The sequence below is a fragment of the Hirundo rustica genome, chromosome 1, assembly GCF_015227805.2.
Source record: "Hirundo rustica isolate bHirRus1 chromosome 1, bHirRus1.pri.v3, whole genome shotgun sequence".
In the NCBI taxonomy this organism is placed as follows: Eukaryota; Metazoa; Chordata; class Aves; order Passeriformes; family Hirundinidae; genus Hirundo; species Hirundo rustica.
In genome coordinates this window covers 16265820-16281309 of record NC_053450.1, presented here as the reverse complement: position 1 = coordinate 16281309, position 15490 = coordinate 16265820, and the positions used below count along the sequence as shown (strand labels likewise).

Sequence of the window (15490 nt, the reverse complement as noted above, 5' to 3'; positions counted from 1 at the left end):
AGACCTATAAGTTGGGAAAATCAGCTCATCTAATTATTTTGCTCTGCATTGAAAAGTCTACCTATAGTGAAAATCTAGTAAATATAAATTGTTAAACAAAAGATGCAACAAATACTGAAGACCATTCCCCTGGGAATGGAAAACATCCTGCAGAGTAAAATAACCCAACCAACCAACCAGTAACAAAAACCCCAAAACTTTCAGGAGGCAACTGATATTTTCTAACATAATTCTATAATAGTACTTCATTATTTTTTAATAATGTTTGCTTAGACTCTGAAATACTGTATTGCCTTATGTATTTATTTATGCTCTAGCTTATTCTAGTTTATTCACGAAAGTGTTAGGCAGTATGTTGTCCTTGTCCTGCTTTCCAGGGTCAGCAATGGAGCACTAGTGGGAGAGCAAGGGATTTGGCTATGGTAAGAATGTGATAAAAAACAGTGTGCATTGCTCACTGTTTCATTGAAACATTTTTAGCATTAATGGCAAAAAGTTCCTGTGTGTGCTGAACATAATGGTATCTTCCCTTGTAAAATAGCATCACCTGTAGCCCTTGACAAACCCTATCACAAAAACATCAGAGTATCACCCATTCTGTATGTAAATTGGCAAGCATTTTAGCTGGAAGATTACCCACCTTGATCATTAGTATTCATTTACCTTTGTCAAAGAACTACATTCTACCTCATTATGGCAGTGTACTAGTAAACAGAGAATGCAATATAAAATGCATTACCATTAGAGTGACATTTTTTCTCAAATTTCAGTAGTTGTAAAAGAAATGTAGTTGAAAACCACAGAGGGAAAATCATCCAACAGAATAATAGGTTCTCATCATCTATGCCTAACTACTGCTATAAAGTCAAATTTTCTGTGTCTCCAGCTGAACAATACAGTGTTAAAAGACCCAGTCATATACTTTTTGCCCATATGTTTTTCATCAGGCCTTTGTAGTTTAACCAAAAGAAGGCCTGCACAAGGTGAAAGTTTAGTAAGAAAAAAAAGAAAAATGGACTACCTAAGTATGAGAAGCAATTTCAAATCTCTTAACATCTTTTTTAAAAAATTAGTATTTTTGCTATTAAACTTTTTTTAATGCAGCTCGAAGTTTTTAAGTCGTCCTCTTGCTTTCAGATCACCTACTTTCTAGCTCCTACAGCTGAGATTTCATATAATTTAATTGTATTTGCAGATTTAAGTGCCATATTGTGCCATCTATTTTTAAGCAGCAGTTCTCAATGGAATCAGTGGGGAACACTGCTTAAAAATGAATGGCACAATATGGCTTTATGTCATGCAGATAAATTTGATTACTCAGCTACAAACACAATTTAAAAAAATAAGAACAACTGTGCATACGGTCTGGAAAAGGAGGGAAAAAAATGCCTTGAAGAACTGGTAATGCAATACTGACTTTTTATCTAATGGGTCACTGTTTCAAAATCCAGTCCAAGGTACAGTAGGGGGTTAGGTTTGGTTTTGTTTTTTTCCCTATAGAATTCCTCCCCCCCCCCCCCCCCGCCCCCCGCCCCTCGCCCCTAAGTTGCTAAGAGACTAAATACTGATTCTTAGAGGGTGCTTGACCCACACAAAAGAAGTGGCAAGGGTGGGGGAAGATCACTTAAGTTTGGGGGAGGGAAAGGCTCAGTGCTCCAGGAGCTGGGTGTGCTTTTCTCCTACTCTCGGCATTGGAGAGGTCGGTCGAGCGGCTGTTTCACTACGTGAAGAGTCCACTGTTAACAGAGGGTTGGTTCCTGGGAATTCAACCACCATCCATTATCTGCTGGAGTGCCCAGGCATTCAGAGCTCCTTCGCCTGCCCTGCTGGAGCTGGGCCAGCCCTGCCCAGCCATCACAGCTCCTTCAGCACTGCTCCCTTTGCCAGGACACCCCCCTGCCTGCTGGGGACCCTCGCCGTTCCATCCACCAGCCCCGGAGTTTCCACCGTTCCAGCTTAGTGTTCTCGGGGTCCCAAGGGATCTGACTGCCACAGGCTTTGTGAAACAAAGCCCCTCGAGGTTCCTGGCTCTGTTTATTATTAATGCTATAGTTGTTGTTGTTTGTTTGTCCTGTTATACTTACTGGTAAAGAACTGTTTTTCCTTTCCCCATAGCTCTGCCTGAAAAGCCTCTTTAATCTTCCAAATTATAATAACTTAGAGGGAAGGGATTGGAATCCCCCATTCCTAGAGAGGCCCCGCCCCTCCCTAGCAGATACCTGTCTTTCAAACCAAGACAGGTACCTAAAATTTAATTCATATAAATTAGTAGGTTCAGAAAAATAATTAGTGACATGATTTATGTTTATAACATTTAATATTTTATTGTGTTTTTAACCCCAGCTGGAAACTAAATACCACACAGTCCTGCTTGCTCATCTCCCCTTGTGGGGGAGTGAGAGAATTGAAAAGGTGAAAGTGGAAATGGTAAAGGAAAGGAAAACAAAAGAGGAAAGCAACCCATGAAAGACAAGTAATGCAAATGAAAACACTTGCTCACCACCAAGCAACCAACACCTTGCTAGTTACTGATCAGTGGCCTGAAGCCAATCTTTCCCCTTTATTATTGCTGAATAAGGTGCCTTGAGGTACAGAATGTCCCTTTGGTCATTTGGGATCAGCTGTCCCAGCTCTGTTGCCTCCTAGCTTCTCATGACCCTCCAGGCTGTTCATTGTTTGATGGCATGATGAACACCAGAGGCCTTGACTCTGTGTAAACAGTGCTCAGCAGAAATGAAAACCCACTGGTATTATCAAAACCAGCAAAAATCCAAAACAGGTCCTACTAGCTACTGTGAAGAAAATAAACTGTATACCAGCCCAAACCTCCACATATATTAAATCATTGGATGTTCTTTTTCCTAGTCTCTTCAAATACAATGTAATTCTATTTATCCTTTGTAGTCCAATTAGATTTTCAGTTGCAACGATTTCTTGTAGTGGTTGTAAATAAAAAGAAAACAAATACAGTGACTCATATATCACCTTCTAGATATAAAATAATTTTTATGCAAAGGACATTGCAACATATAAAAATGGTAGACATTTATTCTAAAGTTCTAAATTACAGATATGCTTATTGTGTATATCAGTCTGTAGATGTAAAGCTGATGAAGAACCTAAAGCTACTTTGACAATACAATGAATATGTAAAAGACAATCTGATATAGAAATGGATGTTTTAATTTCTACTTGGAAAAGCAGAAATACATTAGAAATAAAAAGACACCAAAATATACAGAGAGACAGTGCAATATCATCATACTGAAAAGCATTATGAAAGAAAAAAATATAATGAAGAATATAGAAGATTTTCATACTGTAGTCTCTACAGTCTTCACAACAGAGTTTAACTGTGCAATCAAAACTGATATAAAAAAATGAGAGAGAAATTCAGGTCAATATATGTAAATATGTAAAAGTATTTGAATGGGGTTAGTTAAAACAGAGGCCACCAGAAGCTAGCAATTTAGAAGTTTACTAAAGCAGGCCCCTGAATCATTAACAGAAAATGGGGAAATGATTGCATTATCTAAAAACAAACAAACGAAACCCCCAAAACAAAACAAAAAAATCACAAAAAAAAAAAAAAAAAATCCAAGCCAATCCCCCCCCCCGCAAAACAGAGAAATTCCAAGTAGCAACTTAAAATAGGTATTTGAAAATGTAGAAATGCAAGATCAAAAGCAGCTAGCAACTTTTGCAGAAAAAAACTTAAAAGAACAAAAAGAGATTTTGAGTTTCAATGAAACATTGCTATAGAGAAAGATAAATCTAAGCTAGGCTTTAATGTAGACATAGAAGGTAACATAGGTAACATTTTTGTTCCATTTAAGAGCAGCAAAGTCTCAGTAAGAACATCACATCAATTTTTTTGCCATTTAAAACAACAACAAAAAGTTCTATTTTCATATTAGCATAAAAATTTTGAAATACTAGAGCGGTTAAGTCTCCAAAAGAGAAGAATGAGAACATGGGCAGTCTGGTCACATTTTGAAGATGTGCTGGATTGAGATAAAAATTAGAGAAATATTTGCTAGCAATTCTAGTAAAATAAATGAATTTCAGATATTTTCATATTCTCATAAATCCTTTTGGGAAGTTATTGGATTTTTGTGTGATTTCTGGAAGAAAGAGAGATATAAATATATGTCACAATGGGTTAAGGATATAAAGGTAGACAAGAGACAGTATTTATTATAATTGGTTATGAATCTATCCATATTAATTGATTCTAAGATGACAAGGAAATTTGTTCAATATTCTCGGTGCTGAAAGTGCAGCTTTCCCACAAATGAACAGCTGTAGAATTATGAGTTATTTAATATTTTCTAGAAGAAGAACTCATAAAGAAAAAAAGATTATGAATAAAAAAAGTACAAAATGGGAGAACACCTAAAGGCAGTTGTAAAAAACAAGAAGAAAAATCCAACAAAATTCCCCAAGAACCAAAACCAATTTTCAAAGTTTTCTAGATGATGTATAATCAATGAAATATATCTTGTAAGGAGAAAATCAAAGATATTAGAATCTGTATGGCAGATAATTAGCAGAGAAACATAATTAGATGCATTTTAAGAAGTACATTTCAAGAGAAAAGGACCTCTTTCTTTTAAATAGAGAGAAGCAGCAGAAAATTTAGCAGTGCTTTTGATGTTAACACATAAAGCTTATATAAATATATAAGATGCAATTAAAAGCACTATCAAATTATTTCTATGTAAATTTATTTAACAGTTCATCAACTTTTACTATCAAAACCAAATAAGCCAAATAACTTTGTATATTCAGTTTCTGTTTCTTGAAATCTTTTAAACAAAACTAGATGCTTTTCTGAAGATACAAAAAGCAGATTTTATACAGCTGATTAAGAGATGCACTTCTATATTCAAGGGAAACCAAACTTTAGAAACAGCGTTTTCTTTCAATTTAATGATTAATTATAAATATCAATTTTATTTTGTTTTGGTGCACAGAGTTGTCAAAAATTCCATATAGTTTTCTCAAATGCTGAAATATTGCGTTGCTTAAACTTAGTTCAGTAAATTTACTCATTTTAGCCACGTGTAAGAAAAGTGTGAAATGATTTTTTTTAATAGAAACTGAGATGTGGCAGAAGGTCAAAATCCTACTTTTTTGTGTGCTGTAGAATGGGTTCACATCTGATGGCTCTTTCATAATGTTGGCTGTTATTCAAATATCAAAAATATTATCAGTTTGAAAAACTACTTCTTCCTTATTTATTTTTCCTATATTTTTCTGAACAAATGTAATTAGCTGGAAATTAGACACATTTCTGTTTCTGCCCTGAGTAAATTCAAGTCCATTTTAGATGAGCAGTAAAGTGAACAAGCATAAATGCAAAATCCTGTGCTCCTATTTGAATTGTCAAAGCACTACAGAGAATATTAAAGGAAATTTGAAAAGTCAGATTTCCAATTTTATAACCCAAAATCTAATTCTATATAATGATTCCATTTTTAAATGTCAGGGTAGAGCTACTTATCATGAATTATTTATTATCAAGGTCTGTGGCATGTAAATGTCAAAATATTCCATAGTATAATAAGATACCAAATAAATAACCAAGTAAGTATGGTTTCTATATTAATCATTAATAAATAAAACAAAAAATAACCAGATTAAAACTAATCTTAAATTATAGGATTTTTTAAATCCTTGCATTAGTAAATTTTGAATTTAATATAGCTAAATTGTGGACAATTATTATTCTCAATACTTCATTTTTCTGTTAAAACTGCAAGAAATAGCTTCCCGAAAGAAAGCTTTCTTCAATAGAGAGCAGTGAATTAAATTCATCTCCAGTGTGGCATAGTCTTCCAGAATTTTAAGTGATGTATAATGCATTAATATTTTTCTTAACTTTTGAAGGAATTGTGTGCAGCTGATGAGAAATTCTCATGTTGCTTGCTTCTAGAACAAGGGGAGGGATCTGAGTTCTGCCTGTCTCGATGTTCCCATGTGAGCTGAAGGATGGTGAGGTTTCTCCTCTTGTTCATGCTTCTCACTGCTCCAGTGTATAAAACCATTAGAATGCCGTGTAATGCCTTTCCAGGAGTCTTTCACTGCAGAAACACCCACTTAATAATGTTGTTTTTTCATTTAAGTAGTGTTCTGTTTTCTTTTGCCAATAAAATGAAATTAAAGTAGCAGGCTCTGAGAATGGAGCCATTAAATAGGAAAAAAAATAATTTTCTAACATCTTTTGTGCTAGAATAAAGATCTTTGCAGTAAAACAGTCTCTGCTTATAATAACTGGAGGTGGAATAGGTCTCTGCAGTCAGCTTGTGCCTCAGTACAGCTTCATTCCTTTGAAAGAGCACACCAGGGTTATAGTTTCCACAGCTGAAAAAAGTAACTAAATAAAAGTTTGAACATACTTTTCAAGTCAACTGTCGGCAGCAGACTTGACATGATATTTAAGGAACATCTGAGGGAAAATGAACAATCATTTTAAAACAATTTAACTGCCAACATACTAAATGAATAAAAAAGAAGAGAAAAGAAAATTGGCAGTCTTCTGGGGAAGACCATTTCAGAGTCTTACAAGTATATTAAGATAGAGAGAGGAAAGGAGCATTATATGACAGTTGTGTAGAAGTAAAAATAAATCAGAGATTAACAAAGCTTAACACATTTTAGCTACAATAGCAGAATTGATGCATCAGAAACTATGAATTACAAATCTGTAAGGATTTATAGAGCTTTTCACAAGAAATAATCATCTCTTTCAATGAGAAATTTCCTTTTTATTTTTTCTTTTTGCAGGTCATATAGCTTATTTATTATTTATTTATTCATCTGATGCACTCTTCATATCTAAATTATATTTCATTACTTATTTGGTTTAAGAATATTTTTTATTATGTGATGAAGAACATGATGATGTCTTCTAAGCAGAAGAAACATTAAAAAATGTGAGTATTAAAGTTAAATTATGAACTCACTAACTTTATGAGTTCATTTCAAACTTCACAGAACAAGGAATCTACTTATTACTATAGAGCACATAAGTATTATCAGCTCCTGAATCTTGTTTTGGTAACAGGACTTTCACCATTTTAGAGCTGGGGAGGCTGTAAATGAGTCTATTGCCCATTCAAACCCCTTTTATGTAGTTGTATACTGCCTATTTGCATGTCTCTAGAATGTTCTTTATCCAAATGAGTTTTTAAGCAGTAGTAGTGAATCACAGCTGGAACAAACAATAAGATTTTTCTTGAATCATCTACAAACATTGTTAGAAAACTAGAATGAAGCTTTAGGTTTCCAAATTATGATTGCTTTGTTTCCAAGTGATTTTACATATTTTTGAGTGGTTGTGCATCAGTAGTTTAAAAGGAAATTGCAGGAACAGTTAAAGATTGTAATTTTAAATTTGAGATCTGACAGTTAATGATAAATTCACTGAGGTCATTATAATCCTCTCAATCTCAGTTTGCTTTTCTATCACTGCTGCTTAGGTTTGCAACATAGACTTTTTAATTAACTTTAAAAAGACAGAAATTCCCACTTTTCTAACTCACTAAAGAAAAAGTGAACTAAAGAGAATGAAAGAGAATGAAGAAAAACAGACTGAAACAGACTGAACCTATCCATAATTAAAGACGCATTCAGATTAGAAGTAAATAAAACTAATCAAGAAAGTCAGGAACAGGAACTCCTGATACAAAGGAAAGAAAAGTAGGGTCAGAAAGAACTGTAAAACAGAACAATAGTCAAAATAAGTGGTCACTGAACAGTTATGAGCACAAATACCAATCAAAAATATAAAATAAAATGATACAGAATTGACATTTTAAATATGCAGAAGACAAAGAAGGAAAAATACCCATGACACTTTTGTGTCTGGGAAGCTTTCACACATGTCTCTGGGATCTCTAGTCATCAGTAACCCACAGAATCTTATTTACTACATTTCAAATCACCAAGCTGAAGACTGCATAATGTACAGATCTGTTTTTCAGTACTATATAGAAGGATATTTTAACTACATTTCTCAAAAATTTAAGACTGTTTTTTTCTTTGTAGTAAGGACTATATTTAAAAATTCCAATTCTATTTTTCCTTGAACTATGAGTGCTGAGAAATAGACACTCTTACATCTGCAGGCAAGAAGCAAATATGTCTTTCATTTGATATTTGCTTATTTTTGTTGTCACTGCCTCATCAGAGTATATCTCATGGGCTAGGATGTTCTGTGAGGAAAAAAAAATCCTTAAATATAATTCTGATAGAATTTTGCTAATCTGCAAATGACTAGTAATAATAATTTCAAGGTAAATTATCTTGGACTGGAAAATCTCTCTTTCAAGGACAGGCTGAGGGAACTGGGCTTATTCGGCCTTGAGAAGAGGTGACTGAGAGGGGACCACATCAATGTCTATCAGTAGCTGAAGGGAGGGTAACAGAGGATGGAGCCAGGCTCTTCTTGGTGGTGTCAAGGAATAAGACAAGAGGCAGTGGGCAGAAACTGGAAGTTCCACCTGAACATGAGTAAGAACTTATTCTGACTTTCAGGTCATCATGCACTGGAACAGATTGCCCAAAGAGCTTGCAGAGTCTTGTTCATTGGAGACATTCGAGAACTGTCTGGACACAATTCTGTGCCATGTGCTCTGAGATGAACCTGCTTGAGCAGGGAGGTTGAACTAGGTGACTCGTTTTGGTGCCTTCCAACCTTACCATTCTGTAATTTTGTGATACTTCACAACCAAAATCTAATTATCACCACATTCCTATACTTAGGGTTATTTCTTCTCTAAGCATTTTGTCTGCACTTAACACAAGTGAAATTGATGTACCTTCTTCTCTGTGCATTTGGCTCTAGATATGATTATACCATATATTTTTGTGATAATGTCAACTTTATAATCTCAGTTTTATGGGAATTTGTATTGGACAGCACAATTCATAGGAAAAATATGTATGAGATCTTTGTGGTAGCCTTCCTTTTTTTTTTTTTTTTTTTTTTTTTCCTAGATAACTTGAAACTGGACATCACATCAACAACTCTCAATTCTTACCTTGTAATCAAATATTATCCCAATGCATTCTACTGCTTTTCCAAAAGATATTTTTTTTTCGTGGAACACTGCCAAACATCTTTATAAATTTGATTATATGCTATCAACTGTTTTTAATTTCATCCACATGCTTGTTGATCCACATTCTTCTTCAAAAGTTACATTGATTTTTATTCAGCTTGTTTAACAATGTATCTCCTAGCTCAACCTTTTTTTTTTTTTTTTTTTTTTTTTTTTTTTTTTTTTTTTTTTTAATTTTCTAAATTTCTCTACCAATTTTCTAACTGGAAATTGGCCAGCTGCTCATCAAAGAATATTTCTGACTGGTTCATCACCTCCCACTGCCTTGACAAAAAGGCTAACAACCTCAAGGTCAACATTTGTACTTCAAACCCTCCATATCTATCTCTTTCAGAACTACACCGAAAAGCCTTATCCTAGCAACTTGCTATGGTTCTGTTTATTGATTTTCCTTATTTTGACTCGGTTCTTTCAAGCCAAAGGAATGGTTCCAATGCATTACCTCTCCTGTAACCTCAGTAAGGTAATATAAGAAGACATAATATGTAAAGAATTTCTTGGTTTTCCTTCCTCTCAAAAACCTCGTCCTTCAATACATTTTTGGCCTTGATTTGCTGTTGACTCTTTAGTAAATTTCTACTTTTAGAATCTTTGCAAAACTGTATTACTGCTTAAATTAGGTTTTAAAGTTGTGGGGTTTTGTTGTTGTTGTTGTTGTTGTTTTTCCTCAAAACTCTGTTGGCCACACTTTATACTACCTTCTTTTGAAAAGGATTTTGTTTTCCTGAAATACATATCCTAATATCTATTCAATTCCTTGACTGCATTGTTTCATCACCTCTTTTGGTGATCCACTTAGATTTTGATTCTGACTGGTAATACTCTTAGATGGTGTTTTTACATGATTCCAGGTCAACATTAAATACTTACTTTTTTGCTGTTGTCTTCAAATCTATTTCAACAACCTGCCTTAGTTTGATATTTTTCCCCATAAAAAGTAAAAAAAAATTTTTCCTCTTCTTTCCTCACTGGGTGTCCAATTTGAATACCTTATAGACATTTCAGATTTTGAGCATATTATTTTCACATTTGCTCCCATAGAGGAAATCTGTTCTGCTTTAGGCCAGCTGTTTCTCTATTAATTCCATCCTTTTATCTTATACTGATATAAAAGATGTTAACTGAATTAGCATCATTTCAACTGAAAACAATTGAAATAGTACTGAAATTAATGTTCCCCGGCCTTCTATTGCTTATGTTTGCTCTCAGTTTTAAATATAAGTAATATGTCTAAAAATATATTTTATTAAAAATTCAGCCACAAACCAAAGCAGTGTATTTTCTAGTATGTCACCTAAGTAAAGGTTTGAACTACCATCTAAGTCAGTAACTGATTAACAAAATAATAGAAACATATAAAATGTGCAGTACAACAGGGAAGAAATTGTAACCTTTTAAATTTATAGCAACAAAACAATTTCTGCAATAGATGGAATACACAGTTGTATATTTCACAGTGTTGTGGTGCTTTATAGTAACTTCTTAACACACAACTACTCTTTATCATATAAAAGAGAAATACATCAGGAAAAGGTTCCAGCAAAAACCTCAAAATTAGGAGTAAAGTTTTGTTTTGGAAGACACTGTTCCTTCAAAAGAGTGTAACATCAGGAAAAAAAACCAAAAAAAAACTGTAACACAAGCAGCTTCTGATTTAAATGTCCAGAAACATGGGGTCTAAAAGAGGGAGCTATCCTCTTTAAGTTGGACAACGTCCTTGCTTACCGTTCCTGTAGTATGCTGGCAAAATGTTATATGTAGCACAGTCAAGAAGGAAAACAAAATAGAATTCAATTTTAAAGCAATGCAGTCTCTTAATTGCAGGTTTCTTCTATTGGCCAGAAGCATCCATCCCACAGTCTCCACTGTGATAGACAAAGTGGAGATGATAAAACTTGCACAAACAAAGAAATATGGGTTTTATGGATGTAACCACTAGCATATTCCACATAATAAATCTTCTTCCAGTTCATTACTGAGGTCTTATTAGACAAGAGTGAGGAAATTCCAGTTGCTGCCTGAGGTTAAGTTAGAAATATGCATCTTTGTCAGCTATAGCCACTGCAGTGCAGACAACTGGATCAGTTTCTTTAATTCCAGTTATTAATTATTTATTTACCATTGTTATTAACTGATAATACATAATCCTGTCCTAATGCAGTGTCTTGCAGACTTTGGAAAATAAATATTTGCTTCTCTGTGTGACTAAATGGTAGAGATATATTTTTCTTTCAAAGAATAGAATACCCTGAACTTACCTTGTCTGAAAAAATCTTCAAAGAAAAATATGCACCTATGTTGCTAGCACTAAATACAGGAACAAACATATATTTATGTAAAATACTGTTAAAAACTGTTTTTCTCTCCACCTCAAAATACATGATGAAAGAATTTATGGGTTTTTTTAAGGTAATTTTTTTCAACCTTCTACTAGAAAATTTACATATTCAAAGCAAACAAAGAAGTGTCAGATTTTAATATTCTAGAGCAGAAAATATCATGTAATTTATTCTGTTTTTTCATTGGTACTTTCTGTATATTCTTATTGCCAAACAAATTAGGAACTCTGGCAGTTAATTTACATATTTTTTAATTTAGACATTACTTTCAAAAATATTAAAGTTGCTGTCAAATTTTCCCAGCAACTCATGATGTTTTTTCAAACTAATAGTTGCCTATAAGCAAACATATTTAAAATTATGGCTTGAATAAATAATCTTGATTTCAAATTGTTTATTTTATAGCAAAGAAAATAAAAAATTAAAGCTGAAAAACCCCTCAGTTTTATACAGCTTAAAGTATTTCTCCTTCCTTTAATGTTTCCTTCATTAAACTCTGCTCCCCAAAATTGACTGCAGACATAGTTCAACAGATGAGGAAGTGTCTGGTTTTTTGATGCACTGAATTTAACTAATCCCTTAAATTCATTGGGAATTAGGATTCTCTGAAAGCTGATTTTAATAAGATCATTGTAATTAAACACTTTCTTCATTTCTAATACTTTACTTACCATTATATGATATTATTACTTCTTAAATTAAAGCCTGAAATAATTACACACAACATTTATTATTCAATGGACTTGGTAAAGCCATATTATGAATTCCAAATGTATATGCAAAAGGTCAGATAGAGCAATGCTTGCTGCGGATGCTTATGCATGTGTCTGTATTTATTTTCGTTTCCCAATCTTTCTCAAATTATTAATATTTATAGTTAATTTCAGTAAGATTTTCAAACTGTTTTTCTGATATGAAGAGAACATCTTTAAGAAAAACTGAGCTTTTAACTCAATCACATAAAAACAAACAAACAAACAAACAAACAAAAAACAAAACAAACAAACAAACAACAAAAAAAAACACAACCAAAAAGTGTGGGGTTTTTAGCAAAACTCCAGCTGTCTGCATAGCCACAAAGAAATATATTCATTTTGTTCAATATTTTCAAAACTATTTGTGGATTTTACAGTAAAAAATCAGTTGCACATCTTCAGAAAAGTTAGACTACTGTCTCCAAGAAGTATATACTGGTAACAAAGTCTCTAGTCAGTTACTGCAAAATCCACTGTGTGGAAGCTAGATTTTCTCATTTTGGCTTTTTGACTTAATAGTTCTTGGTGCACAGTCGTCTCCTTTGGATGGATGAGGAATAATGGGTGTGTTCATACAGAAACATGTCTGTAGGGTGAGGTTTAAAGGTTAAGGTACACTCAGATACCTACTCTTTTACTTTACTAGGAATCTAACTGCTAAGTTTTAACACATACTTCCCTCCAAAATAGTTTGTTGTATTTTTTTTTAGCGCAACAATACTGCTTCCACACAGTATATTCAGATATTTCATTAGATCTAGTATTTCATGTGCTGCTGCTCTAAGTCATATCCTGCTGAGCATGCAAGCAGATTAAATCCTGTTAATAGAGTCGAGATGCAAATGGAAAAATAGACCTTCTTAACAAGATCTTTGAATCCCCATTTATGACCTTTTAAAAAGCCTGTCTCTCTCCACCAAGTATATGCAAGGAAAGCTTGGAATGGTAAAGCAAGGGACATAAATTTATGAAAAATGGAAAATGGAAGCTTGGGAACAAAAATTAAGTAGTCAGAAGATAGTTCAATAACAAAAAAATAAAATCCTTTATAATATTTTCAAAATACCTTCAATCTATTTTTCAAGTTTAGTTATGAAAAATTAACCTTTCAGAGTACTCAGAATTTAAATAACATTTTTGTATTCAAAACAAAATCCTAATTGATTTCAGTTCTACTTCTAAGTACTCCGGTCATTGCCTATGTGATTGAACAAGCATGCTGTTCTGGGCAAAACGAAAGTGATAAATGCTTTGTAAGTAGTCAACATAGGACATTTTTGAGTAAAGTATGCTGCTTAAATGGTTAAACTCACCATTACTTTGGAACTATAAAACATAGAGAAACAGAGGATATCATTAACAGTAATATTCAGGTTCATTAACTGCAGGAATATTCTGGCTTTTGCAGTTGCCCAACTCATTCCTCATTCAGATTTTGAAATAAATTTAAATAACAGCCCTTCGTATGGTCAGTATGTAAAAAATGCATAAAAATGTGAGCTATAAAGCCTCTGATTAAGTAAACAATGTTGAATGATTTATGAAAAAGTTGTCAGCATTTCCTATGATACAAAACAATAAGCAGTAAGATTATGCTATCCTGCGCATATCTGTCTTCTATCCTAAAAGTTTTCAGATATAAACCTGATCTGAGCTGCCTCAAACAGCCATAATAAGTTAATACAGATCAAAAGAAACCAAAACAATACTCTGAATTGGTTTTGCTACCAAACAAAAAAGTGAATAAATCATAGGCATATTCTAATAGGCAGTTATGAAAATATTGGATATTTTTAAATATATCTTACAGATGGAATTTTTTTGAAGCCTGGATTAAAGTGTTTCCAAGGTTTCAACAACACACTGTAATGAAATGTAGTAAAATGTTTTAGTGACTATTCAATTATTTCTTCTTATAGGAACAAGGTTTTCACATTCAGTTATGAATATGATTTCCCATTACTAGGCTTTTTGCTATTCTGTAAACAATTGTTGTTTGCTACTAAAAATTTAAAATTATCTATAATTGCTGAAGCTGAGAGAAATCATTAATCATTGTCTCTCTCATACTAAGAATGCATCTGCATATGTTACATCCCCTTTTTAACACCAAAAGTGAAATACCAAATACCTTAGCATATTAGCCTAGATAATCCTGGCAGCTATTCAACTTTTTTCTTGTAACTAAATAACTAATTAAATAAACCCCCCATATACACTGAGGTGGTAATTTATATAATTTTTCTTTGTAACTCTATCAGTTTCCATGCAGCTAGGAAAATATAAACTGCAGAATGGAGGAATCTGATTTCTACTATGCAAATTTTATTGTGTAGGTGAGACAGGTTTTCAGGAGCTAAATTCAGCTCTCAAACTATTTCTGCCAGCTCTGTAACTGAAAGCTAATTAACTGATATAATCTTTCTTATATCTGTATAAAAATTCTGTTTTTCTTGAGGTAAATCACACAAAAGTGGAAAGCATTGAAAACGTGGTCAAAATATAATGTAATACATCACAGCAACATAACTACAAAGCTCCATTGACTCAACTGGAGAAAGAAGCAATATAAGAAAAACAAGTGGAAACGTCTATTCTGTGCCATCATATTCCAAAAAAGTATGGGATTGTCATCTTTGAAACAAGGCCTTGTTCATCCAGGAAAGAGAATGGTCCAGTTGGTATCAGTGACAGACATATTCTTTTACAATAAAATTTATTTTTCCCCAATTGTACAATGGCAGTACTTTCAAGCAAAAGTCTCTCCCTTTACTTAACTTTATAAAAGACAGCACTGGAAAATTGCTAAGCAGATTATAAATGACACTAGTAGACAAAATCACTGCATCAATAAAGTATTTTTTAATCTTTCATTACCTATCAAAAATACCTTTCAAAAAAAGAGAATCTTTCCCCTATTGTACACAACAACCTTCCTCATCAACTATTCTCTGAAAAACGACATTCATCCCTCATTTCAAAATGAGGAAAAATATTTGACTTCTAATGCAGAGAGTTTAGAAGTTTGAACTAATTTCCAAAAATTTGTAAGGGCCGGTGTCTCAATTCGATGCCACTGAGTTTTGGAATTCAGTGGTTTGGTAGATAATGAAAATACTGAACTTCTTCAAATACTTGTAATATTGGATATTCTTTAGATATGAGAATTTTTATTTTGTTGGCATTGTGCTCACTCTTACAGAATTTGTTCTCACAAAGTTAAAATTGCAATTGGCTATCAATTTCTGTCAGGAAATCAGTAAAATAA

At 33.1% G+C, this 15490-nt stretch overlaps 1 protein-coding gene across 3 annotated transcripts in view; it reads right to left on the bottom strand.

Moving 5' to 3' along the window:
* The window catches only part of CSMD3 (CUB and Sushi multiple domains 3), a 612124-nt gene that overhangs the window by 143395 nt on the left and 453239 nt on the right, over positions 1–15490 (bottom strand). The window lies entirely within an intron of this gene.